A 27095-nucleotide genomic window follows, 5' to 3' on the forward strand; every position below is an offset into this window, starting at 1 on the left:
AGTCTACACAGGACTTACGCTTTTGTACCCATCTTAAATTCTTCATTTCACTCTTCAATAGAAGGCTAATGTAAAGGCAATTTCCTGTACCTTTCTAGCAGTCCTTCTCCTGGCTTTTATTCTAATCAATGCTCTACACCTGTGGTGGGTCTTTTGCTCTCATCTGTACTCAGTTTTCTCTCGCTAGTGAACATGTTTGTGTGCTCAACACATAGCAGTCTCTCAGTAGATACACTGAGCCTTTGCCCCTCCTATAGTCAAAAAGTTAAAAGATTTAAATCAGCTATACATTAGCTGATCAACAGCTCACAGACACTGTGTACTGGTTATGTGATCCATTCTGAAATGGCATAATGGGTGGTAGGCTTGTGGTTTATTTTCATACTTCCAACTCAGGCTTCCTGTGACCTGGTTGTCCTGGTTTGGGCTAGGATAGGGTTAACTTCTATGAGGAACTAAGAAGGGTACAGCATGGGCAGCTGACCCAGGCTGACAAACAGGTGTTTGATGTCATACTGACATCATGCCCAGTAGATAGGTGGGGAGTTGCCAGGAGGGGCACTTGGGAACTGCATGTTCGGCTGCCGGCCCACAATGGTTGTGTTGGGTCGTGGGTGGTGAGCAACTGTGGCACACATCATCCCCTATTTATATCCCTTCATTTAATGTTATAACTGTTTTTCTTTAACTTGATTCTTTTTGTTGTTCTATTAAACTGTTCTTATTTCAACTTATGTGTTTTTATTCCCTTTTCTCAGGTTCCCCTCCCCGTTCCACCAGGAGTGAGAGGAGTGAGCAAGTACCCTTGTGGCTCTTTGTCCCAGGCTGGACAAAACCACGACATTAGTGTATCACTTAAGTATTATGTGGCAAAGCAAACAGAGCTTTCTGCTTTATCTTCTTGACTGCAGAAGGGTTTACACAGTATAACCCAAGACAGATCTCTCTGGAATTCTGCAAGGAATAAAATATCTAAAATAAAAACATGATAGTATCATTTCGAACTTACTCACTTGAGAGTTAAGAAGATCTCTACGGTTCTGCTAAAATGTTCTCTCTCAAGCTGCCATTCTCTAAAAGTGTCTATGTACTCCAGTATAGGTGACATTTTAGATTAATAGCAAAATTTTAAAAGCTTATTTTTTTGAGCACAAATTAGCTTCTGAAGGCTGCAGAATTCCGACAGGAATTTGTTTAAGGTAGAAGCAGGAAAACACAATTATACTCACCCTTAGTGGACATGAAATAATGTGTGGGAATGAAGAACACTGTTTCAAGTATGATTGTCTTAGGTTTGACAATTACTATAACCAAATGGCAATGAGTGCAACATTTTTTTTCTGTCAGCAGCATCTGTCTCCTTGGCAAATTCTTAGACAATTATATTGGCAGCTTCAGAATAGCCTCTAGGTCTGTCATGTAGCTACACATGTCCTTGCAATGTGGTTTTATAGTGATTCGATTTGTTTCTGAATAGTGTCTGCAATTTTTATGTGATTAAGCTCCAACACAAATCACTTATGAGATCTCTAAGCCAATCTTTTCACGGCAATATGCAGTACTTATTAACTATTGTCACTCCCCCTACTAAGCATTTATTGCAATAAATAAGAATTTACAACACAAATTACTCCTTTGTGAGCCTGGAAATACTGCAGACTTTACATTGACACTGTCCTGTGTGAATATTTCTAGTTTCTACTTGGAGTTACGGAGATATTTTTCAGCTTGTTATACTCAACTTTAAGGCATGACAGCTTCATTTCCTATCATTTAAACTATACAATTAAAATCCCACGGAACACACTCAATGTTCTGTCTAGCCAGATGACTCTTTGTAAATGGTTACTAGAGTTTACTTTTTATCTAAGATCAATCTATTCTTGGAGATTAACCATCGAAAATATGCTTGCAAAAACTTTTCAGTCCAGATTAGAAACTGAATTGTCACTGGTGATAACTATGTAGAGTTCAATTTTGTATTAATTTGAGAATCTGACATTTAAACATTAAACCAAATTATTGTTGTATCCTTGCTTTTACACATAGCAATATATTTTACAAGGAAAATACAGAATTATGAAGTATCTAGAGTCTGCATGGTCAATTCCATCTCATTCCACTCCTTTGAACTTCATCACCCACTGCAGATTTCCCCTTCTTAAATAGTAATCACAGAGGTACCCAATGAGGCTGTCCTTGACCAGAGATGGGTCCAACTTAGAGTAGTGGGAAGATTAGAACAACTTCTTACAGGGACCACCACTACAACTTCTCCTCCATTTACCAAAACAACATGCCTACACAAACACAATACCAAGGTGGTGAGTTTGGAACAATAACTGATAATACCTTTAAAGTATTGGAGTTTGCTATAGTATGCAATTGATTTTCACAGTAAAAAAAATCCAACCATTTTTAGTATCCTATTTTTAGTATTTCGTATAATTCTTTAATATTTAATTTATTTATTTATATATTTTTTAGTATTTCATAGATTATAAAATACCTGGGTCTTAATTACCACAATAAATTGTTTACCAGTGGCCTACAGACCATATTTTAGGATACGCAAATTTAAGTGTCCAAAGTTCATCCTCTCAGAAAAATAATTTGTCTTTTTTAACGGATCAGTAGTTGTAAACCAATGTATTCTTCATCACATATTTCTTTTCCTTCTGCACAGTGCTCACCTAGGTTGCTGAGGAAAGAATATTTTTCATGGAGCTCTTGTGCTAAAAAAATGCTCCAAACTTAAAATATTCAAGGTCTTGATAATATTTTAGATAGTAGAATTTCTTATTGCTATACCTCCTGTAATAGTAAGATACTGCAACGAAATCCAGGATGGAGTCCCAAACAGATGTATGAGAAATTCACACATGCTTGCTGTATGTTATTTGGTTAGATTTCTTTTTACATCTTTCAGATTAATCTGCAAATACTGCAAAAATATTGAGAAACAAATGCATAATTTTAAAAATATGCATCAAGAAAACAATGATTATCTGCTTAGTTGGTTATAAAGAAATTATAAAATTATACATTCCACTCTTCCTCAAAAGTGCTTGAAGTCTGCAAGACAATCATTTTCTTGACCCGTTTTATCAAAATCTGCACACAGAATTTCTCTGTCACAAACCAGAACAGTTTTCACTAGTGAGAGATCTAGTTATTACTATTTTCGAGGTTAGTCTTATGTTGTGTGGTGCAAAAGGCTAACAGCTTGTAACACAGTTTGAAAACATTCCTTACAGATGGCATCTCTTGCAAATTGCTATTGTATCAGTTCTTTACACTCTTAAAATTATTGAATAGCTTTTCTGTGATTAATCTAACTGAACAAATAAATGTACAGTTGAAAAAAGATTTGAACTGCAAACAGAGAAATGAAAACTGAACAAAATTATTTCATAGGAATGTATCTGCCTAAATAGAGAGAAAAACAAGCTGCTTATAACATAGAGGAAGAGAATGAAGCGGAACACAATTACGAAAAAACAGAGAAAAAGTCCCTCAAACGTTCCATTGTTAAACAAAAATATATTGGTACCAGAAAACAACAAATAACCAACTGATCTGTCTTTTAAGTGCCTATGAACATATCCTTTTCAGTTCCTCTTTGTTAAAGTGAAGAAAAAAGATTATGCCACACACTTTAACTGTGTAAAAGGTCTGTTTTTGTTGTTGGTAGGGTACTTTCTGAGAAAAAGATTCACATGTTTTTCTGTTTCTAGTTCATATTTTTTGTTTCTGGCTTCAGATTTGATTTGCTAAAGATCTGTGTATGCTTCATATGATTTTTCTATAGTCTGTTCATACACTTGAAAAAGAAGAGAAGAATTACATGGATACTTACCAGCATGTTAATGAAACAGAGGAGAGTATATAGAATTTAAATGTGGGGATAAAAAAAACAGTCCTTGTGTGCTGATACTCCCAGTAATCACATTAGCAACAATTTGAATTTAGAAAGTGCTTTATGTAAAAATTTATATAGGACCACTTTTCTAATGCATTCACTAAGAAGAAACAAAGTGAAGGGACTGTAGAGAATTGTCATGGCATGCATGAGGTCAGACTGTTCTCTCAAAAAGAGATTTAATACCTCTTTTTCCTCATTCACCCAGAAGCAACAAATTCAATTCACTGTTCATTCAGACATCCTTTTACTTACATAAATATTTTCCTTTGATTTAATAGACTGTCAAAATTAGCATTTCTGGTCTGTGAAACAGGTATTGGGTAACCAGAGATTGTTTTTTTTCATCATTTATGCAATCTACATACTTTCCTGAAGGAAATAATTGTCTTAAGCATTTAAATGCAAAGTTTTTGAAAGTGACTATCTGAAGGAAAAAACCCAACCTATAATAATTTGTAACTATTAACATTCTCATTTCTGTTTCCACAGCCAAGATACTAAGATCCCAGACCTCAAAAGTATTTTAATATCTGCTCTAATATTTTAATTGATCATAACTTATATATTATATATATAATATTTTATTACATTATATTACATATACTATTACTTGGCCAAAATTTTTAAATTCCAATATTGCTCCATAAGATCCAAAATTCAAACATAAGTTTTTCATTTTTTACTCCAGCATATAAACCTTATTGATGATGACTACATCTCCTGAAACTTAGTCTTTGGGATGGCCAAAGATCAGCTTGCTGCTTCTTTAATTCACTTTTTTCTCACTCCCCTGAAATTTCCACCCTATTAATATATGGCCTGGGAGCTACCTGCATATGACAATTCTTCAGCATAACAGACAGTGTATCCTATCCTAGCCTTCCCAACTTACTACTCCTCTATGACCTTATTGCTTCTTTTAACTGTAGATACTGAATGTTTAAATCCATATTTGTGCCTTATTTTGCTGCTCAGAATCACAGAATTATGTACACTGAAAAGAATTTCTGAAGATCACCTTGCTTCTTCATACTAGAAATTACCTTAAATTTGAGCGGGCAAACTCTTTGGTTAAGGGCAGAGACAACTCAGAAAAGCGCAGTGGAATTTATGCCTTTACACAGCATGGGAAGACATGACAGGCATTGGAGCTACCATATGCTACCTGAGACAGGTACCAGCTGTGGACCTCAGACTATGTTTGCCAGTATTCTCAGTAGTGTCAGTGACTGTCTTAGTGAAAACTGCTCTTCTAATACACTGCTCTAGGCCTACTTCAGGTACCACTAAAGGAGTACAGTACAAAGGTTGAGGAGGCAACCTTACTGGCAGATTCACAGATGTCAAGTGCCTATCTCAGACGTAAGAATGTGTTGCAAATTTTTACTCAGAGTAAAACATGAACTATCCATGGTTTCAACTGACCTACTTTACATTAGAACACATTGCTGGAGTAGTCTTAGAGATTTTATTGGACTGATGTGGGAAGAAATTGAAACTCAAACCCAGTGATTGAGCTTCCTTATTTAGGTACAATATTGCCAAAATAAAGCCTAAAGCTCAAGTTGAATCTTATATTCTAATATAAGTACCTGGAAGATCTGATTCTTTTCTCTTCTGAAATGACTCTTTCAAACTTTAATCCAAATACAGGCTGCATGAGGAGGCATGTTTGCAGCAGGTCAAGGCAGGTGATCCTTGCCTCTACTCAGCTCTGGTGAGGCCAAACATGGAGCACTGCATTCAGATCCAGGCCCCACGACAAGGGAGAGACATGGACATACCAAAAGAACACAATGAAGTACTGCTAAAATGATGGGAACTGAAGTATCTCTCCCATCAGCAAAGGCTGGGAGATCTGGGACTGTTCAGACTGAAGAAAAGAAAGCTTAGGTTGGATTTTATCAATGTATATAAATATCTGAAGGACAAGTGCAAAGAGGATGGAGCCAGGTTGTTTTCAGTGGTGCCAAATGACAAGACCAGAAGCAATGTGCATAAACTGAAATATAGGAGGGTTCACTTGAACACAAAGAAACACTTTTTTTTACTATAAGGATGAAAAAGCTGACAGAGGTTATGCAGAGTTTATGGAATCGCCTTCCTTGTGGATATTCAGAAACCATCAGGACATGGTCCCAGTAACTAGATGTAGGTGATCCTGTTTGAGCACTGGGAATGGACTACACGTCCCTTCTAAACTCAACCATTCTATGATTCTATGACTTAAGAAAAAACTTTATGTCTTTAGTGTACCCTTGTGTTTCCTTGGGACTTTTCATCTTTTATGTCTCTAAAGATGAAAATCTCCTGAGTTTCAAAAATAAGTTTCATAGTTTGCTGAAATACTTATTTTATTAGGACAGGCTGAGACAATTGGGATTGTTTAGCACAGAGAAGACCTAATCTATCATTCACAGTTTTACATATGTTTTTGGCTAGTTTGCTAGAATTTGTCCCTTAAAATATTTTACTTTCTACTTTCTCAACTTTATAATAAAACCTAGAAAGTCAAGACGTTGTCAGACTTTTAGGGACTTTTGTTGCTGATTTTAAATAAATTTGCAGTTAGTACATAATCTTTTTTTTGTTAGCCTTCACTTCTGTGAAGTGAAATTATGAAAATAAGTAATTTATCTCTTAATTTATATAACTAAGTTAAGATGGGACTTTTAGAGCTTGAATTTGAAATTCTTTAAAAAATTCTAAAATTAGATTAAGATACAAAACTACGTTATATGAAATAAATCACCTTAATCTTTTTCTTCAAGAAAAAAAATCTAAAATCCAGGAATTTGAAAGAATGGGATACACACATATTTACAATTGCAGTTATTAGCTTCTTGATGTTTTTTGATAAAATAGAGCATTCTGTCATAAGAAAATTAGACAAAGTCTAACATAAATCTGTTGGCATTCCAGAACTCAAATGATTTCTCAACATAAAAATACAGATTGTAACGTAATAAGTACAGTAATTGGGAAGCACATAGAAGAGATCTGAGCAAAATGTTACAAGTTCTCTCCATATCCCCACAACAATACATATTAATGTAAGGGCGTTTCAACTAGGAAAGAAGTGATATTTCCAAAAAGAACAGTTCCAAAAAAGATCTCTAATTTTGCATACCAGTTTGAAAAACAAATAAATTGTCTTGACTGACCTCATTAAAAAATTCTCTGAAACTAGAAAAAATGCTGAGAGATGTGAGTTAACTGGTTTTTAAGTTTCTAATGGTTAATTTTATACTGTCAGTAATACCAAATAGCTCAGATAAAATTTGAGATGCATTGCCTTGAAAAGAAATTAACAAGAAAAAAGTGAAAAAAAAGCCTACAAAAAATCTCTGTATAGTAATCCCTGCTAATGCAAAACTAATGCTAATTTAAAAACACAATGATTATGTTGAATTTTATTACTGTACAGAAACAAAATATTAATATATGCAGTGTATTATCTAAATTGTAATGAATGTCAGACCAGAGGAAACTAATCCCCTAAAGTATCTTTGAGAGGTATAATTTTTTTAACTCTGCATCTTTAGTGGCAAGGTTATTCTCTATATGACTTCTTCAGAGCAATTAACACATAATTATTAGATATGCTCTGCATATTACCCGTTACTTAAAATAAATTAAAAGGAAAGTACTTGCATCTTTTGCAGTTTGTGTTAAGTGTATATATTGATCCTGTGATCTTTTCAGGGAAATATGATCAATGCATTTTTCTTTTCCCAATACTGATTTATGAGCTATACTAGTGGGATATTTCATTGGTTATATCAGGTCCTTGAAGTGCCTTTGTTGTGGAGATATTTCAGCTTGATTTAGCTTTTAAATCCAGGATGAAAGCCTAGTTTCTTGATATAGCTGTAACTGCACATTGAATCGGTATCAGAGAGGTTACCTCCGGATGTATTTCTTTGATTTGATTAGTTTTATTATGTTATAATGCTTTGTTCAAGAGCTGTAGTAAAAAAAGCTGATGGTATACAACAGTGTCTGGGCAAAAGTAGAGGAAAAGCAGAACATTGTTTTTTTTTTAGCAGTCAGTCCCAGAAATGCACATGTAAACTACACATCAGAGCAAATATTAAGTAGATATATATAAATGTGTACAAAAGTCTGTCAGCTCTTATTGCTTTCCTAACTAGTTTCAGTCTCAGGACAACCAATTAATTATTTCCTTTGAAAATTAACTTTTCTCCTTTGTGCTGGTGTATTGAGTTTTTATGACTAGTTTTTTTTTTTTAACCAGGAAGGCTGTAGTGGCAGCCCCTGTAAGGAGCTATTCAAAGCTTCCCCAGCTCCTAGCCAGACTGGCCTCTGGTCAAGGCTGAGTCAATCAAGTGCCTGTGTTATCACTATTTAAGAAACAAATCCACAGCAGATGGAGGCAGAGTGATGGAGAGAAGTGACCAGAAAAAAAAAAAAAAAAGTCAGCAGAGTAAAGCAGAGACTATCCTGCACCCTGTGGTGAGACAGCAGCTGTTCCCTCACAATCCATGGAAGGCAACGGTGGAGCTGAGATCCACCTGTAGTCTATGGAGGACCCAATACTGGAGCAGGCAGCTCAGCACCCAAAAAAGTCTGGGACTGTGTGGGAAGCCTGTGATGGAGCAGTTTGTTATTTAGAGACTGGAAAACAGAAGGGCTCCACACTGGAGCAGTTTGTGAGAAGCTACATCCCATGGGAGGGCCTCATGGCAGAGAGGTTCATGGAATATTGTCCCCTGTTGGAGTGACTTTGTGCTAGAGGAAGGCAAGAATGTGGGAAGGGGAAGGAACAGTTGAGATAGTTTGTGATGAATTGACTGCAACTCCTATTCCCTGACCTGCTGTGCCACTAGAAAGAAAGAGGAAGATAAATTGGAAGTAGATTGGAAGTAGATTTGATCTTGGGAAGAGAGAAGAGGTGGGAAGAAGGTTATTTTTAACATATGGTTATGTTTCTCATCATCCTCCTCTGTTTTTAATTGATGATGGATTAATTTGATTTTGTTTTCTTCCACAAGTTTAGTTTGTTTTACTTGTGACGATAATTGATAAGTAATCTCCCCTGTCCTTGTCTTAACTCATGAGGCCCTTGCTTACCTTTTCTCTTCCCTGTCCCTCTGCAGATGTGAAGAGAAAGTGTAGTGATGACTACACAGTGGTTTGTTGCCAACTGAGCTTAAACTGTGACAGCAGGTTTGGGCTGGGATAGTAGTTTTCTTTGCAGTAGCTTATATGGGGCTGTTTTGGATTGGTGACAAAAGAAGTGTTGATAATACAGGAATGTTTTAATTATTTCTGAGTAGTGCTTACAAAGAGTCAAGACCTTCCTCCCACCTCACCTCACCCGCAAGGAGGCTGAGCAGGCAGAAGCTGGGAGGAGACATAGCCAGGACAGTGGACTCCGACTGACTCCAACACCCTAGGACATTATGCTCAGAATATAAATTTGGGAGAAGAAGGAAGAGGGTTATGTTCACAGTGATGGTGTCTGTCTTCCCACACAACTGTAATATATAACAGAGCTCTGCTTTCCTGGAAATGGAAACACCTAGCTGATGATGGAAACAGAGTGAATTAATTCCTTCTTTTGCTTTAAACTGTCTGTATTTCAACTAGCAAGTTTTCTCACTTTCCCAGTCCTCTTCCTCATCCCAGTGGGAGCAAGTGGCTGTGTGGCACTGAGGAACTGGCTGGAGTTAAATCCCAAAATGCTTCTAAATCTGTTCAGGCCTCGCATTTTCCCAATCTTCAGGCTTATATTTAGGTTCAACTTTTAAATTACTTGTAAATATTACAATACAAAATTTCCCTTTTTTTTTTTTTAATTTGTAATTAAATTTTTGAAGTTCTAAAACAAGGAAAAGAAAGAGTTTTTTCAATTAACCTTCAAAATCTTCATTATATCTAGAGAAATAAACATGGATAGTCATCTCTTAAAAAATCAAACTACACAGAAGTTTGAAATTGAAACCAATGAAAGAAATGTTTTTTTCCTAGGGGATTTGTGCATGTTACAGCTTAGTAAATAATAGTTACAAATATTGCCTTTGATACAAGTTAATTTATATTCAATTCATAATATCTCTTTTTTTTTTACTTTCACATTTCATAGATCCAATGAACTTTGGATGAAACCAGGGACATGAAATTAAGCACTTTATGTTCATCTGCTTGAAATCTCTGATTTCATAATTTACTATATCTGTTTCTGTTTCAGTATTGGATCTACTTTTCTCCAATTACCATGTGAACATTTTCCATGTGTTTATTAAATTGTCACAATGCGGCATTAGTTGTATCTATACATATGTGTGTTTATATGCGACACTTATAATACTGCTCATCAAGCCTAGACTTCTTGTCTTTCTCAGCATTGTGTGCATATATACAGTAAATTATTATTCCTACACCAAAGTGTTTACAGGTTGTATTTAATAAATACATTAGAAGCAAATGTAATGGACTAGCAATAAGTCTATGATGCCTTCAGAGGATCATTTGTTTGAGTAAAGAAATATTTCATAATTCTGATAAATGGGGAACTCACTTTGTCCACAGCATTATTACAAAGAAGGCGTTACATCTCAGATGTATTCTTCACGGACTGATTAATATAGTTAATATTCATTATTTATCCCCACTTACTGTGTGAAAATAACTCAACATTTATAAATTGCATACAAGCAAAGACATTTAAATTAGAATCAGAAGAGCTTCCAAACACTGAAAACCACTTTTTCTCATTTCTATCTCAAATTGGATTGAAATCGGTTGAATGTAAAGAGTATGAAGTTTTCAGTCTGTTTTTACACAGAAAAAAACACTCATGTTCTTTTTAAATTCCTCCCTCTCAAAAAAAAAAAAAAGTTGAACTATTTTACAGCCTTCCCATTCTAATTTTGAAGTATCACTCTGGAAATATTTTGATAATGAAGCTATAATAACACTGTGATAAATTCCTGATACTTTTACTTGAAGCTCTCAAAGGAAGACAAAAATATTTAGTCATAAAATCTCCCTATTAGTTTTATTTCCCAGTGATTTTGACTCAAATTCTACTTGTGTCATGAAGAGAACTCTGTTATATTTAAACATAATGGACCAGAATTTGCATTATGTTTAAAAAGAAAAATATTCAGCTTTATTTTCCTTACTTGATACTAGTATATAATTAATATATTACTTTAGTGGCCTCCTGTGTTTCAGTTTTTGTTCTAGAGTACGTGCTTTTTCTATATGTATTTTAGTATTTTAGTGAGTACTTTGTAGCAAATACTGAATTCTGTGTTTATGGATATGTGAATGGTTACTTCCACGGAAAAAACGTAAATTTTACATTAATGTGTCTTTGCTAGAATCTTATGGCATTTAGCTGTAGCTGAAATTATGAAAGACATGACTGTCACAAAAATATTTAGTAATCGGGAATTCAATTACCCATAGAGACTCTTAAAACTCTAAACATAAGTCTGAATCACAGAATGGTAGAGGTTGGAAGGAATCTCTAGAGATTATCTAGTCCAAACTCCTGATAAAGCAGGTTCATCACAATCAGGACACACATGAATATGTCCAGGTGGGTTTTGAAAACTCAATTTCTCTCCTGAGGAGACTCCACAACCTCTCTGGGCAGCCTGTGCCCTCACCCTCAAAGGAAAGTGGACCTTCCTGTGTTCCAGCTGGTGCCCATTACCTCTCGTTCTGTCACTGGGCACTTTAGAAAAAAGACTGGCCTGATCCTCTTGACACCCATCCTTTAAGTATTTGTAAGCATTGAGAAGTCTTCTCTTAGTCTTCTCTAAGCTAAACAGGCTCTGACCATTTTTCAACTCTCCAGTCTTTTGACCAATATAAGAATTAATTCTTGAATATTTCCTGCTTATGACTCAACTCTCAGTCTGCTTTTCTACATACGTGTGGGCTGTGCAGATATATTTTCAGAGATGTGTTTTATTTCCGTTTCTACATTGACTTCATATATATATATATACTAAAAAACCTGCAAAGAAATTGAGATATCTCTATTCCTTTTGAAATCCTTTAATAACTATTGGAACTACCCTTAGGATCTAAAATCTGACTGTTAAGGAATAATGTTGTACCTTAAAGTACAGTCACAGAAAATGTACCTCTAAAAGTATGTTGAAGCTTCTTACAACGTGATTCGTGTTCTATGAACAATTCTTAGTTTCTTACTTATTTTTACATCATTACAGTAAAAAAAAAGTGCAAAAGCTTTTTTAAAGAAAAAAAGAGGTGTGAAAGACAGATTTCTATGGTTATTGGTCTTGGACTTCCTATCTGTTGCAATCTGGTGAAAAATTTCATGTTTTTCAAAACATGAATATCAAAATTTACTAGCTGCCTAGTACAAGTCTCACCAGTGGAACAATGACTCCAAGTGCTCTAGGGACAAAGAGTGGATCTTGGACTAATCAAATTCTCACCTATCTCTTCATGAGTACTCAACATATACTTCAAACTAATGCCACTGCTTCAACCAATCCAAAATCACCTTTAACATTCACAGATTTTCCTGATCAAGGAATATCAAAGTTTAACTGCATAGTGTCTAATGGATCTTTGTTTGCATTTGATTTTATGCATTCTAATATTTGGTTTTGAGGTTTGCATTGGGTTTTTTTGTTTGTTTCCTAATTATTTTGTTTGTTTGACTGATTTGTTTCGTTTACTTCAAGATACAGAAGCCCTCTTCTAATTTCTCCATGCAATCTGTGTTTCCTAGACTAAGCAGATTGCCTTCCCATTGCCAGGCCTCAGATTCCCAGTTAATTACATTTTCTTCTCATGTGAAAACAATTCCAGACTTATGATCATCTTTTCATGGACAAGAACAAGAAACACAAAGTTTAAAATAAAAGTTCCTTGGTGGGTATATGAATTGTTATAAAGATGTTTTCTACTTTACTTTGTCATTTTCCCAACTATTCCTAATGTTTGATTAAAGTAGGAAGTATAGACCATTGAATTTCCGGGTGATCTGATATGAACCCAAGAAAGATATATAAATGTAATTTCCCATGTTGTAACAATGACTGTGAACTAAAATGCCAAAGAATATTAAAAAAAAGACATTACCAATATACAAAAGAAAAATTTGAACAGATCAGATCCCTGTCAGTGACAAAGATTGATATCAGATAATATAATGCACTTGTGTCATTGTGTAACCCCGGTCAGCAATTAAGTCCTGCACAGCTGCTCAGTCATTTTCCCCCAGTGGCTTGGGGAAGAGAATTAGGAGAGTAGAAGTAAGAAAACTTATAGGTTGAGATAAAGAGTTTAAGGGGTAAAGCAGAAACCATGGATGCATGCAAACCAAAACAAGGAATTGACTCACTGCTTCTCATTGACAGGTGAGTGTTCAGCTATTTCTAGCAAAACAGAGCTCCATCGTGGTTACTTGGGAAAACAAATACAATCACTCTAAATGCCCCTCCCTCCCTTCCTCTTCCTCCACCTGTTATTACTGAGCACAGTGTCGTATGGTATGGAGTGTTCTTTTGGTCAGTTGCAGCCAGCTGTCCTATCTGTATCCCCTCCCTGCACACCCCCAGCCCACTCTCTGGTGAACCAGTGAGAGAAGCAGAAAAGGCCTCTGTTCTGTGTAAGCACCACTTAGCAATAATTAAGACATTCTTGTATTATTGGCACTATTTTCAGCACAAACCCAAAACATATCTCCAATACCTACTATGAAGAAAATTAAGTCTATCACAGCACAAACCCAAGATACATCTCCAATACCTACTATAAAGAAAATTAAATCTATTCCAGAAAAATGTCATCATAGTACAAACCTGTCATATTGTCTGGAGGTCCAAATATGTTGACAAGCTTTTTTTTGTCTTTTTTTTTTTTAATGTAAAAATTTATGTATAACTCATAAAAGCTAATAAATAGAAAAGGCTATATTATTGAGTAGCAATCAGTTTTACTTTGTATGCTCAACAAGATGTTATGTCCATATTTTATTTTAGTTAGTTAGGTCTAAATAAGATGATAAAACCAAAAGCAGTTATGAGTCAAGCAGTGTAATAAGATATTTTTAATTGTAAGAGAGAAAATCCTTTCTTAGTTTTAGCCATAAGTGTAGTTAGCAAAAATGCAGTCCACTTTTATTTACACTGAAGAATGAAGATATAGATCACCTAGACATTAAGTTTGCAGCAATTCTCAGGTCAAACAAAGGAAAGCAAGTGGAAAAAAAAGGAGTTAAACATTATGTCTCATCTTCAGTACCTAACTGAGATACTGGAAAGATCTCATGCTAGAATAGCACCTACACTCCAACCACAATTCATAGACAGAGATGTGAACCTAACAAAGTGTTCTATTGATTTCATACTTGAAACCCCACTTTGAGTTAGAAAAGTAAGATTTCTTCATAAAGTAACAATTTCAATTTCTGTACTTTCCATGTAACATTCCTTGGGATGTTTAGAATACTCTTTAGACAAGGAAATCAGTTTGTCTGCAAAGAGATTTATGTCATATACCATTCTGTGATATGAGTAATCTACATACTTAAAAACTGCACATCTGAAAAGACTTATTGGAAGGAAGAACAGAAACTGGGAAGCAGGGAGTGAAGGTATTCGATCGTATCACTGTAACTAAATTTTGTGAAATCAGAGTTGTTGGGTTTTCTCTTTTTTCTCCCCTTTATGATACATATACACCAAATTTGATACTGAAGCTTTCAGACCAAGGATTAAAGGTGAATTCGCTGTTTTAGCTTGAGATCAGAAACTGCTGGCCTTCAATATTTACATGCAGCTGTCATGCTCTTTAACCTGCTTTGTTAAGAAAAAGAAGCACAATTTATTTGAACACACAGTAAATGCTTGAAATATCTTCCAGATTGCCAACAAAATCTAACCAGCAGTTTGCAGATGCACTGACTGCATACATAGTGTTATGTTCTGCCAAATAATCCCAAACTTATCAAGTTGCTATTTTAACATAAAAAGCATTACTTTTCCCCTTGAGATACAATGTCATCAAATACCATCTGTGCTGCCTGTAAATTTAGTCATAAATCCTTGGTGTATTTAGAAGAGATTTCTTTTTAAAAATAGCCAATTTTCACATCAGATTCAGATACACTAATTTCCTTGCTTCTTGCTTGATAAGAAATCTGATATAACAGTGTCTCACAGAAGAGGTTTGGCATTTGCCCAAATCAAAATAGACTCATCTCCTTGCATGGAATTGCTTTCTTTAATAGGGCTAGAATTTGGAATCATTAAATGTAGTAACTAAAAGGAAAAAAAAATCTATAATAGAAATTATTAAAAAGCCTGTGGGAGGTAACATAACAAAGTTCACAATTAAATTAAAACTAATAAAACCCTGAAGGTAAAATGATCATGCAGGTAGGAAAAAAAATAAGTAATAGATATATGAAAATGGAAGGAAAATGGCAACATTACTGGGTCTGAGAATCATTGTTATTTTTCGACATCTGTTGAAGGTGCTACATGAGATTAGTATAATCTGGATGACACATATGTGGATTCACTCTCATTCGTAACACTGGTCATATGTTACAAATTTCATATATCATTTTAGTATAATTGTGGTAGAAACTGGTCCCTTATTATAGTAGTAGCTACAATAGTTCAAACCCCTGATCACAGCAGATAGATTCATTCACCTAGAGGACATTGTCCAGGGCTGTGTACAGCCATGTTTTGAATATCTCCCAGGATGGAGATTCTACAGTCTCTCTGTTCTACTATTTCACCATCTTCATAAGAAACATGTTTAAATAGAGTATTAATTTATACCCACTGCCTCCTCTCCTTTTACCACTCACATGAGTCTGTTCAGGAGCCACCTTTACAGCCCCTTCCCCACTACCAGAAATTACTCTGCACAAACACATGGCAACCCTTTGTTGAGTATAGCTGAGGAAAAAAAGAATTACAACTTCCCAAAAAAACAAACTATAAGTCAATCAGGTAAAAAAGTAATTAAAGAAACAGATACATTCATATACTTTAGAGGATAGAATGATCCTTTACATTAGAAAACCTGGTTAATGATTTTTTGAAATTAGGTTATTCTGTAAGTATAATCTGTGTGCTAAAATCAGATGGGAAAGAATGAAGATAGTTCTGATTAAGCAACTAAAGCAAAATACAAAGCAACAAGTGAAACAAAAGAGAAATCCAGAAAAGCTACATCATTATTTTTCTGTAGATCATGCACACAAAAGCTTGACAGCATTTTCCTAGACGTAGGAGACACAATTAAAGAATAAAGATTGAGTCATGAAAAATGATTTACAAGAAATCTATGGAGGCAAACATCAGATTTCTTCTGTATAATCAAGAAACATTAAGTTAATGGAGCAAAGACAAAGCAAATCAACAATGGCAAGCAGGTTTTTCCTTCATCTCATATCTTTAAATGTAAGTAAGCAGTTTAGATCCATGAACACAAGTGAAGGATAAAGTGCAGAGCAAATGGTGGAAAATATTGAACCTAAAATCAAAAACAGTAAAAGAAAAATGAGTCAATGGGACCTAACGGAATGCATCCAAATGTGCTGAGGGAGCTGGCTGATGTGGTTGCTAAGCCTCTCTCCACCATCTTTGAACAATCATGGAGGACAGGCGAAGTGCCTGAGGACTGGAGAAAGGCCAATGGCACACCAGTCTTCAAAAAGGGCAGGAAGGACAACCCAGGAAACTACAGGCCAGTCAGACTCACCTCCATCCCTGGAAAAGTGATGGAAAAACTCATCCTGAATATCGTCACTAAATATTTGAAGGAAAAGATGGTTATCAGGGAAAGTCGACACGAATTCACCAAGAAGAAATCATGTTTGACCAACCTGACAGCCTTCTATGAATGCATAACCAGCTGGCTAGATGAAGGGAGAGCAGCAGATGTCATCTACTTTGACTTCAGCAAGGCTTTTGACACTGTCTCCTATAACATCCTCATCAGAAAGCTCAGACACTGTGGCTTGGATGAGTGGACAATGAGGTGGATCAAGAACCAGCTGAATGACAGAGAGCCCAGAGAGTGGTGCTCAATGGCATAGAATTGAGTTGGAGGCCTGTGGCCAGTGGAGTTCCACAGGGGTCGGTTCTGGGCCCAGTCTTGTTCAACATCTTCATCAACGACCTGGATGAGGGGACAGAGTGTACTCTCAGCTAGTTCGCTGATGACACCAAACTAGGAGGACTCGCTGATTCCCCAGAAGGTTGTGCTGCCATTCAGTGAGATATCAACCAGCTTGAGTGTGGGAGAGGACTGGGCTGGAACCACGAGTGGCTTTGACCTTGAAACACAGCTCTTCCCTTGAAGTACACAGATAAACAACTTTGAGGAAGAAGTGATAAGACAAAAGAACTTGAAGAATAAAAGCAAGATGCAAGCATACTAAAGAAGCAGCAGGAGTGCCATGTGGTAAGTATAGATTGACCAATCAATATGTTAGCATAGGTGCATGTGTTAAGACTGTTACTCAATAGACATAGAACAAACTGTGTGATCTGGGAGTAAGGGTATAATAAGGGAATCTTTGCAATAAAGGAAGAATCAATATCAGCATTATGAACTAGATTCATCTCTGTGCATTATTCTTGGCTGCTACAGCACTTGAGAGTTGGGTAGGAAGGAACTTCATAAGGTTCAACAAAGACAAGTGCAGAGTCCTGCACCTCAGGAGGAACAACCCCATGCACTAGTACAGGATGGGGATTGATGTACTGGAGAGCAGCTCTGCAGAGAGACACCTGCGAGTCCTGGTTGATAATAAACTAAACATGAGCCAGCAATGTGCCCCCTTGGCCAAGAAGGTCAATGGCATTCTGGGATGCATTAAGAAGAGTGTGGCCAGCAGGTCAGGGGAGGTTCTGCTTCCCCTCTACTCTGCACTCATGAAGCCTCGTCTGAAGTACTGTGTTCAGTTCTGGGCTCCCCAACTCAAGAGGGACAGGGAACTTCTGGAAAGAGTCCAGCACAAGGCCACCAAGATGATCAGAGGACTGGGGCATCTTTCTTATGAGGAAATGCTATGGGAACTGGGGCTGTTTATTTTGGAGAAGAGGAGATTGAGGGGAGATCACATTAATATTTATAAGTATATAAATGGTGGATGTCAGGAGGTTGGGACATCCCTTTTTTTTCTGTTGTATCCAGCGGCAGGACAAAGGGTAATTGAAAAAAGCTGAAACACAAACTGTTCCTTTTAAACATAAGGAAAAACTATTTCACTGTGAGAGTGACAGTGGATTGGCATAGGCTGCCCAGTGAGTGTGTGGAGTCTCCTTCTCTGGAGGTTTTCGAAATCCACCTGGATGCATTCCTGTGTGACTTGATATAGGCGGACCTGCTTCTGCAGGGGAGTTGGACTAGATGATCTCTAAAGGTCTCTTCCAACCCCTGTAATTCCAGCATAACAAAAATTGCTAATTTTTCTCTTTTTTTACCATCTTATTACTGTACATGATTTGAACTTTTTGAAAGCAGATGTTCAAAGTATGAGGAGAGAGAACCAGAATTCCCAATGGGAATCTCATGAAAGCTTTCAGTACTCCTTTTTTCTCATTGCAGTGGAAAATACATTACTACCTTGTATGAACAGCAAATAAGCAGGTGCATATTATCTATTTTGTTGTCCTGGTGAATTGAAAAGTCTTGAAAAGACATGAAGAAAAGTCTTTATTATACTAAAAGATATGTGTTGATGGGTGAATTTAGTCATATTCCTCGTATCTATTTGAAAACAATTCTTGAGATGCTTAAAACCAAAAAGAACATAAATTTTGAAAGGGTGTATACTGCATTAGTCTGAGTTGTTATCCTCGAATGAGAGGCACAGAACTTACAACTGTCACAATTGAAATGAAAGATGTTCAAGATAGTGAAGGTAAATACCAGCCACATATCCCACCACCTGAAAGTCACAGAGAAAACAGAATTTAAAAAAAAAAAAAAGAAAGAAGAAAAAACCAAAATTGCCTTTGAGCCACCAAAATGAAGTTACAATAAAATGAAAGACAACAAACAAGATGAGCACCAGTGATGCGATCAAGCAACAAATCATTAGATACATATCCTATATGCTAGTTTTTTTAAAATATTACTGAAGACTAATTCAAACCAAAATAATTGAATTAGATGTTATAAGTTATAGTTAAACAGAATCAAAGTTTAGAATAATGTCCCAAATCAGCTAGTATCACAGTACTCAGAGAATCACAGGATAGTCGAACGGTAGATTGGAAAGGAACTCATCTTGTCCAAGGAAGGAAATTCTCCAAACTCTGGGCAATCTTTGTCAGTGTTTAATCACCCTCATAGTGAAAAATATGTCTCCTTATATTCAGATAGACCCTTCAGCGTTTGTGCTCATTGCAAGCACTGAAAGCAGCCTGTCTCTATCTTTTCATCCTTCCTTCAGGTATTTACATACATAGATGAGATTCACTCTGAGTCTTCTCTTTTCTGGGCTGAACTCTCCCTGTGCTTCTTAATGTCTCCCTGTGCTTCGGATAAAGAGAAACAATCTCTATCTTTTAACCTTCTCCAGGTTGAGGTCTATCAACTTTTCCTCATAGGAGAGATACTTCATTCTCTGTCATCTTAGTGGTGCTTCGTTACATTCTTTTCAGTGTGTTCATCTGTCTCTCTTGTAGTCAGGAGCCCAAAACAGGACACAGTGCTTCATGTATGGCTGCATCACAGCTAAGGAGAGGGAAGAAATTGAGAGAAATTATATTACTTACTACCTTCTTCTCTACCTTAGTCAATTGTTCTCTAAGACTTTGTTATGATGCATTTTATCTTAATTCTGGTCTCCTTCTGTACATTTGTTATGGTAAGTTCTCTATCCTTTTGTTCTGCTATTAGTCAACTTAACCATCAATCTGATCAGTTATCATTCAAATTAAAGCTGTATTTTAACCTACATTTCATATTTATCTGAATTGAAACATTTTACCAAAATAAGTATACATAGATATTATATGCACTTAAAAACTGCTGCTGCTTTCAGAATCATGGTGGAAAGCAGTTTTTGAGAGATAATTGTTGCTATTTATGGGAAATGGGTTCTCATTAAAAAGAAAGGTTAAATGAGAAAATTAGTTCTTTCCTGGGAGAGAAATTTACATTTCTTTGTAAAGTGAGAGCTTTCAATAGTAACAAAATCTAAATTTAACCTTGCAATATAATAGACCTCTTTCCTTATTAAACTTTTTCTAGGTTTAATAAACCAAACTTTTCTTAAAGTTTACTTCTTTTCATGCTTGGCTTCCTTCCTAAAGCAAATATTTCTGGAACATTAGAGAAAAAACCCTTCAACCATATCATAGTTATAAGATTATGAAAAATATATTTCTATATAAATACTGAATTCTGACTAAAAGTTTCTTTGTGGAATATATCACTGAAAAATAGTTGAACTTTGCAGCTTCCAACTTGGATATGCAAATTTTCCAAGGGTAAAAATAAAATGCAAATTAAACCTCACAAAAGTTGAAGAGAGGATATTTCTTCAGTATGTGCATCTTAAAATATTATTTTTCCTCCAGCTCAGATCTCAAGGTAAATATTATTACGCAGGGATGTACAATGACAGATTAGATATTTAAAAATTTAAAAAAAACAAAAAAAGCTTTTTTTCCCAACATATGCAAATTATTTTGTCACGTATTTTTTCTAGTAAAGTTTATTACTGATAAATTTCTTAACTTTGGATTGGAATATTCTTAACAGAAAGAACCTACTATGATTTTGGTTAGAGATGTTGTATGTTTTGAATCAAATGGAGTATCAGCTTTACAGAGACAATTGCTGAAAAGCTAATCTTCATGCAGTTTCAAATATCAATTTCTACTTTAACAATTTTTGTTATAGGACAGTCTTCAAAAAGAACATTTAATTTGAAGAAATGTAAACTATATCAAAGAGATATAGAAACTATGTAAAAACTGCAACATAATGGTAAGAAATAATGATTAATGAAAAAGTCTTCTAGTAAAATACAGATATTTTCTGAATCAGTTCCCTTAGAAGCATTAGGAGAATTACATGTGTAAGCACTGCATTAAAAGTTTGAAGAAAGTTCATGACCAAACTTTTCTGTCTCCTGTTCTTAAGCTATTAAATAAGTATCTGTTTTTCATTCTCTGACACTAACATATTTAATTTTCTGTAGTTGTTAACTCTGGATGGAACATTGTCTGTGAATGTTTCTAGACTGTTAGCTTTTTCTCAAGAAAAAAAAGAAAATGACAAAAAAATCTGTGAAAAATAGGTTACAAATTGGTAACAGCATGTTGTTTAACACAATGAAGCAAAAGTGACTGAGATAAGAAAGAATAAAACTCCCAAAACTACAGCAAAGCCAGCTTTCCCTGCATGAGATCTACCTAGAGAGCAAATCTTCTAAACCTAGCAATTCATTCTCTTCTATCGCTCTCAGTGCACGTGTTGTTGCCTTCAAAACAATTTTGCCCTAGAGAGATACAATTTCAGATTTAATTACAACTCACAAAAGAGAAAGCAACAGATGTATAAACATATTTTAGGTATTTATTAGATATCTGCTGAATTGTTGTAGTCCTGTTGATTCATTAACAAAATCTCCATGGATTAACCACTGATTCCCAATACCTTCATCTACAAAGACACAGAGAAGATTTGCATTTTCACCTTATGTACACTCATTATAATTCCTTTTATAAGTTACTAATTATAAGCCTTTATATTTCTTGCTCTTTTTCTTTTTGGTAAGTGCTGATAGAATTGCTGAATGTATTAAAAACCAAAAGGAAATATAAAGAAATGCACTGAATAAATACACCTAACTATAAGGATCTTTTTTCAAAGTGATCAAGATTAAGAAGTATGAGCCGCCAAATAAAGAAAAAAAAAGAGCGAGAAAAAGCCTCAGATCTTAGAAAATGAAAAGACTTCGAGCATTTTGCTCAAAATGTCAAGGTTAATTTTAGTCCCATACCATGTAGGTTTAGAACTTCCTGGAAGAGTTTTCTTCTTTTCAGATTATGTCTCTGAATATAATTTGAGGCTGACAAATATTTAGAGACCATGATTACTTAATTATGCATACATCAGGAATATCTACCATACATTTTGCGTAATAATATGTAAACTTTTCAGAGGGTACATTGTAAATTCTACTTTCTGGACTCATGAGAGTTTGTGTTTAGAGTGTATGACCCTCAGAACAGGAAGGTAGAACTTCTTCCAATATAGTTTCTGCAACATTCCATGGAATGTACCAAAGTTAATAAAAGAACTACATCCATATTCCAATAATCTCTCCCTGTGCTTCATATCAAGAGAAACTAGTAGCTCTATCTTTTAACCTTCACCCAAATGTCACAAGTAGTCAATACGCTTGCTGTTTCCCTCTACGATTCAAAAATTCCACTACACAAGTAAATACTTGAAACATCAATGCATAGACATGTCTATCCTGAAAAAAATTCGAAGCAAGAGCGACTGAGATAAATTGAGACCAAGAAGGATGTTCCTTGTGTTAAGCAGCAATCACACCAAGATTCATTTGCAATTGTTTCCTTATCTAGGTAAAAGAAATAAGTCTCTACTTCTGAAATCAAGACTTCTATAATTCAGGGTTATTTCTATGTGGTTTTGAGTCTAAACTTCTATACAGGAGGTGAATTACAATTGCTCTCTTGTTTTCTTTCCTAAGTCAAATAGTTGAGTCTGATTTACCCAAGACCATAACTTATCTGGATTCACAAGACCTTTGATTATTTTTTCTCCTCCTCATTCCACCACAGGGGTGAGAGAGTGAGGGGTGAGTAAGTGGATATGTGTTGCTTTGCTAATGACTGTGCTTAAACCATGACCATGATGTAGGCTAAAGAGAAGGGCAGATGGCCAGCCATCAGTTTTCTACTTTAGGGCGAGTAGAAGGGTGAGTAGACATCCTCTAGGCTACAATCATTCTACCAATCAAAGTTTATTTTTTTTTTTACTGGGGGGATTTTAGGCACTTTGCTTATAAGTAGATACACAGATATGGGTTTTTTTAAGGAGAATTAACATAGCAGTAGTGACATTGTTGAAGCCTAAAGTTAAAAGTAGACAACTAGTCACACTTCTGGAATAGTCAGGACTTCTCAGAAGACAATGTGTAGAGGAAGTTGCAATGGGTCATAAAAACTGTGTTCCATTGAAATCATGATTTCCATATAAAAGTGGAGTTATGAATGACAATTTTTGAGTTCATCAATTGAAGCTATTTTCTTGATATCTCTTGTGGACTGAGAGATCTAGGACAGAGTACTTGAGTTTTTTTTTGAAAAATATTATTTTAATGGTAGCTGGACATTTTGATACTCCATTGGTTTCCTGAGTTCCCTCTTGAGGACTTTCTTTAGGGCTCTATAAGACTTCCAGTAATGGGATGAAAGTTGTTGTCTAAGACTTTTAAAATTCACACCTGTGCATGTTTACAAGTATACTTACAATAAATTTACAATGAGCTGAGAAAAGTTGACTTTTTTCTCTGACCCAGGAGTGGATCACACCTGTTTTATGTTAGGTGTAGTGACAGCATCTGTAAGTAGCACAAGTCAAAGTCTCGGAGTATCAGACTTTATTCTAGATTATGCGTGTCATATCTATTTTTTTTGTCATTAAGCTTTCTCCCAGAGTATATGAATTCTACTTGGTGTATTTCAAACAGATGTTACTATCTTATCAAGTGCTTTTAGACAGAGATCTAATAGATAGAATTTAATTGTTGCTCATAAGTACTTTCATTTTTCAATCAAAGGAAACATGGCATGAGGTCAATAATATTCAAGTAGTTTTGCTATGTATATTTCTGGCAAAAAATAGTTCTAGGAAATCTCATTTCACTCAATTTTTCTTCATCATTTTAATCTGTTTTAATATCTTGATTTTTTTTAATGTAAAAGGCATTATCATAATATATAGACCCTCTTAGGATTAAAATTCAGGATTAATCTCCCAGAATAAAAAAAAGGAGGGGGGAAGTATTTACTCATTAAGAATAACAATAATAAACTACCATGTGAAGAAGTGTAGAATAGTAAAAAGTCAGATTAGCTATTTTGCATTATTCTATTTCATCAAAGAGATACTTTCAAAGACCCACTATCCATTTTAAAAAAAATGGGATTCCTAGGAGAGCATCTCTGTGAAAGCTCTGAGGAAGAACAGAAGACACTTTGCTTATGGTACATTAAAAAAATAAACTTTTCTTCTGTTTGCTAGTTCACAGTTTTATTTTTTCTCACATCATTAAATGACAAAAAATGAAAGCAATTCAAATGTGGGTTATCAAAGCAAAGAAATATGGGAGACTGTAAAGAAGGTATTTGCAATCAACATATCAAATGAGAAAATGAAACTGTGGCCCAAGCAAGAACCTGACACAGTCTCCATCTAATTCTAAGTCAAGGCTCCACTGACCAAAACTCATCTCCTCAAAGAGAAAGGATGAGTGTATTATGACTCATAAATAACACTTGTTCAGAATAAAAATAAATGATGAATTGTACAGAAAAGATCATTAAGAACTCTAGAAACAGTCATGAAACTACATAGGTAGCTGAACGAAAGGTACTGGGAAGGACTTTAGTATGCCTGCACTTTTATTAACTTCTGTCTTCTCTCCGTATTAGACATGTAACTAGAGATAACACAAGACTATAAGGCTCATTAAATAACAAATGATTTGCAGAAAGGTCAGTTTAGATTATCTGATTCTTCCTTTTCTCTCCTCAGGAAAAAATGATAGAAGAATCCAAAGAAATTTGATAGAGCAGAAAATTTTAAGCTTTCTCTTTTCTTAATGGAGAAAAGCTCTCATCATGTATATCTCATTTCTGTAGATGGGAACAATTCAACATCGGAACACTCTAACATCCAGAAAATCTGACTCCTATGCTTCGTGAGTTGTGCATGCTGAGACATGTTACTTCAGTTAATTTCATCACAGTTAAAGAGGAAACTTGAATTTGCAGAACAAGAATTAAGGAAGTTATGAAGACTAGACTTTTGATTAATTCACTTCAAAGATACCGAGTAATACAATGCATTTGTGATTCTCCTTCCTAAATCTCTTTTACCTCTGAATTAACCAGTTTATGCTCTCTGAATTTCTGATAATTAACTCCATTGTGTTTTGACATTAATATGTTTACTTATCTTTATGACTTAAGACCATCTTCTTTGTGGAATAAAAAAAGATGAAAAAGCTCTCCAGACACTGACATAGTCCCAACTAAACAAAAAAATTATTCTTAATCCTGAAACCTCTGCTCTGGGTATAAGGTATTCTGAAATGCCATGAACTCTTCTATGCATGATGTGTCACTGTATGACAGCACAGGACAGTTGGATGATTGAAAAGTATTTTCCAAATGCCCAAAAAAGGCTTTCAGTTAAGATGGATTCATGGAGGTGAGTATGAGATATGACAAGTTCGAAGTATGAAAAGTGGAATTAAATGATTCCCTACTGTAGAGAGGAATAGCCTCTTCATAAGCTCTGAACAGGCATAAAGAAGATCTAGAATCTAGTGAAATTTTCCTTATCAAACATTTGTCATCCATTACTAGTTTTGGTTAGAATCCCAATCATAGCTTATCTGAAAAACACTGTTTCCCAAGTTTTCTTATTTTTCATAGTACAGTATACGTTCCTCTGTCTGCCAAAGCTGATTACTGCAACAACAAAAAAGTTAAATGATAAAGAGATTTTAATTAAAGAGTAGTAAACTGAAATTGTTAATAGTTTGTGACTAAAGTAAATATTTTTCTTAAGACTACCAATTCTGATTTCCTTTTTTTTTTCTGAGCTAGGGATCATTTTCTTTCTCTTGCCACTGAAGCCTATTTAATGGACAGAATTCTGCCACTGACAGTATAGTTAGTGGATGGAATTTGTGTCAGTCATCACTTCATGTTTAAATCAGAGCTGTGTCTGGTGGTGATACATCGATGTTTTATTTTGTTAATAGAATTTAGGATAGGAATAAGGACTTGTCTCATCCCATACACAAATACCAGACCTACACTGCTAATCTTTCACTCTAATATTCACCTAGATTTGCTCAATTTGATATAGTTGGCTCTAGAAATTTGCAGGCAGGAAAGGAAAAAAAAAGAAAAAAAGATTTAAAAAAAGGCAAAGAAGTAGTCTGGTTATTTCTATTGTATTTTGTTTAAAGGTGAGTAAGAGACAACGATGGAAACATATCTAAATAAAAATCAGTTCTGTAGATGAATTATGCTCTGAAAGGGAAATAAGGTAGAGGAACAACTTTTTGTGTATCTCTTTAGACCTAGAAACTAAATTCAATCAAACCTGTTGAACATCATGACAACATTAAACAAAAACACAAATAGCTTAAGTTGGAAAGCATCTTTTGACGTCCTGTAGACTGATCTCTACTCAAAACAGAGTCTACCTGATCAAACTGTCCAGGACTGTGTTCAATCATGTTGTAAATATCTCGGCCTTTGTGGTTTTTTGTTTACTTGCTCCATCAGATATATCTCTTTCTTGTACTGGGAAGTCCAGGACTGGACATGGCACCCAAACGTGTCTCTCCAGTTATAGGAAGAGGAGAGGGCTCACTCCTTTTGACCTGCTATCAGTAGTCTGCCTAACTCAGCTCAAGAGGCTGCTTTCCAGCTGGTCAGTCTCCAACCTGTATTACTGCAGAGATTTATTCCTCCTCAGTTACAATACCTCGCATTTTGTCGGTAGATCTTCATGATGTTTGTGTTTATTCATTTCGTCAGCCTGTAGAAGTCCCTCTGAATGGACCTAAGCACAAACTTCTGGGGTACCAATCACTCCTCACACTTTGTCCTCAATAGTCTTCTCAATTTCTATGAAGTATTATACACAGCAATAATGTGACTGAAATACACTAACAGAGAAAAAAAAATGGATTGCAGGTCTGGAAACCTTAAATAACAAAATTATTTGAAGTTATAGTTCTTTCTAGAAATAACAAACAGATAACCATTAAATTATTTAATTCGCATCATTGACAGATGGTCTGAATTGGGAAAATTTAGTGGTTTATTTTTATACCTATTTAAACATAAAATATCATCATTTCACCTAAGCAATGAAATCATCTGATGAT

Source organism: Colius striatus, chromosome 1 (genome assembly GCF_028858725.1).
Source record: "Colius striatus isolate bColStr4 chromosome 1, bColStr4.1.hap1, whole genome shotgun sequence".
Lineage (NCBI taxonomy): Eukaryota > Metazoa > Chordata > Aves > Coliiformes > Coliidae > Colius > Colius striatus.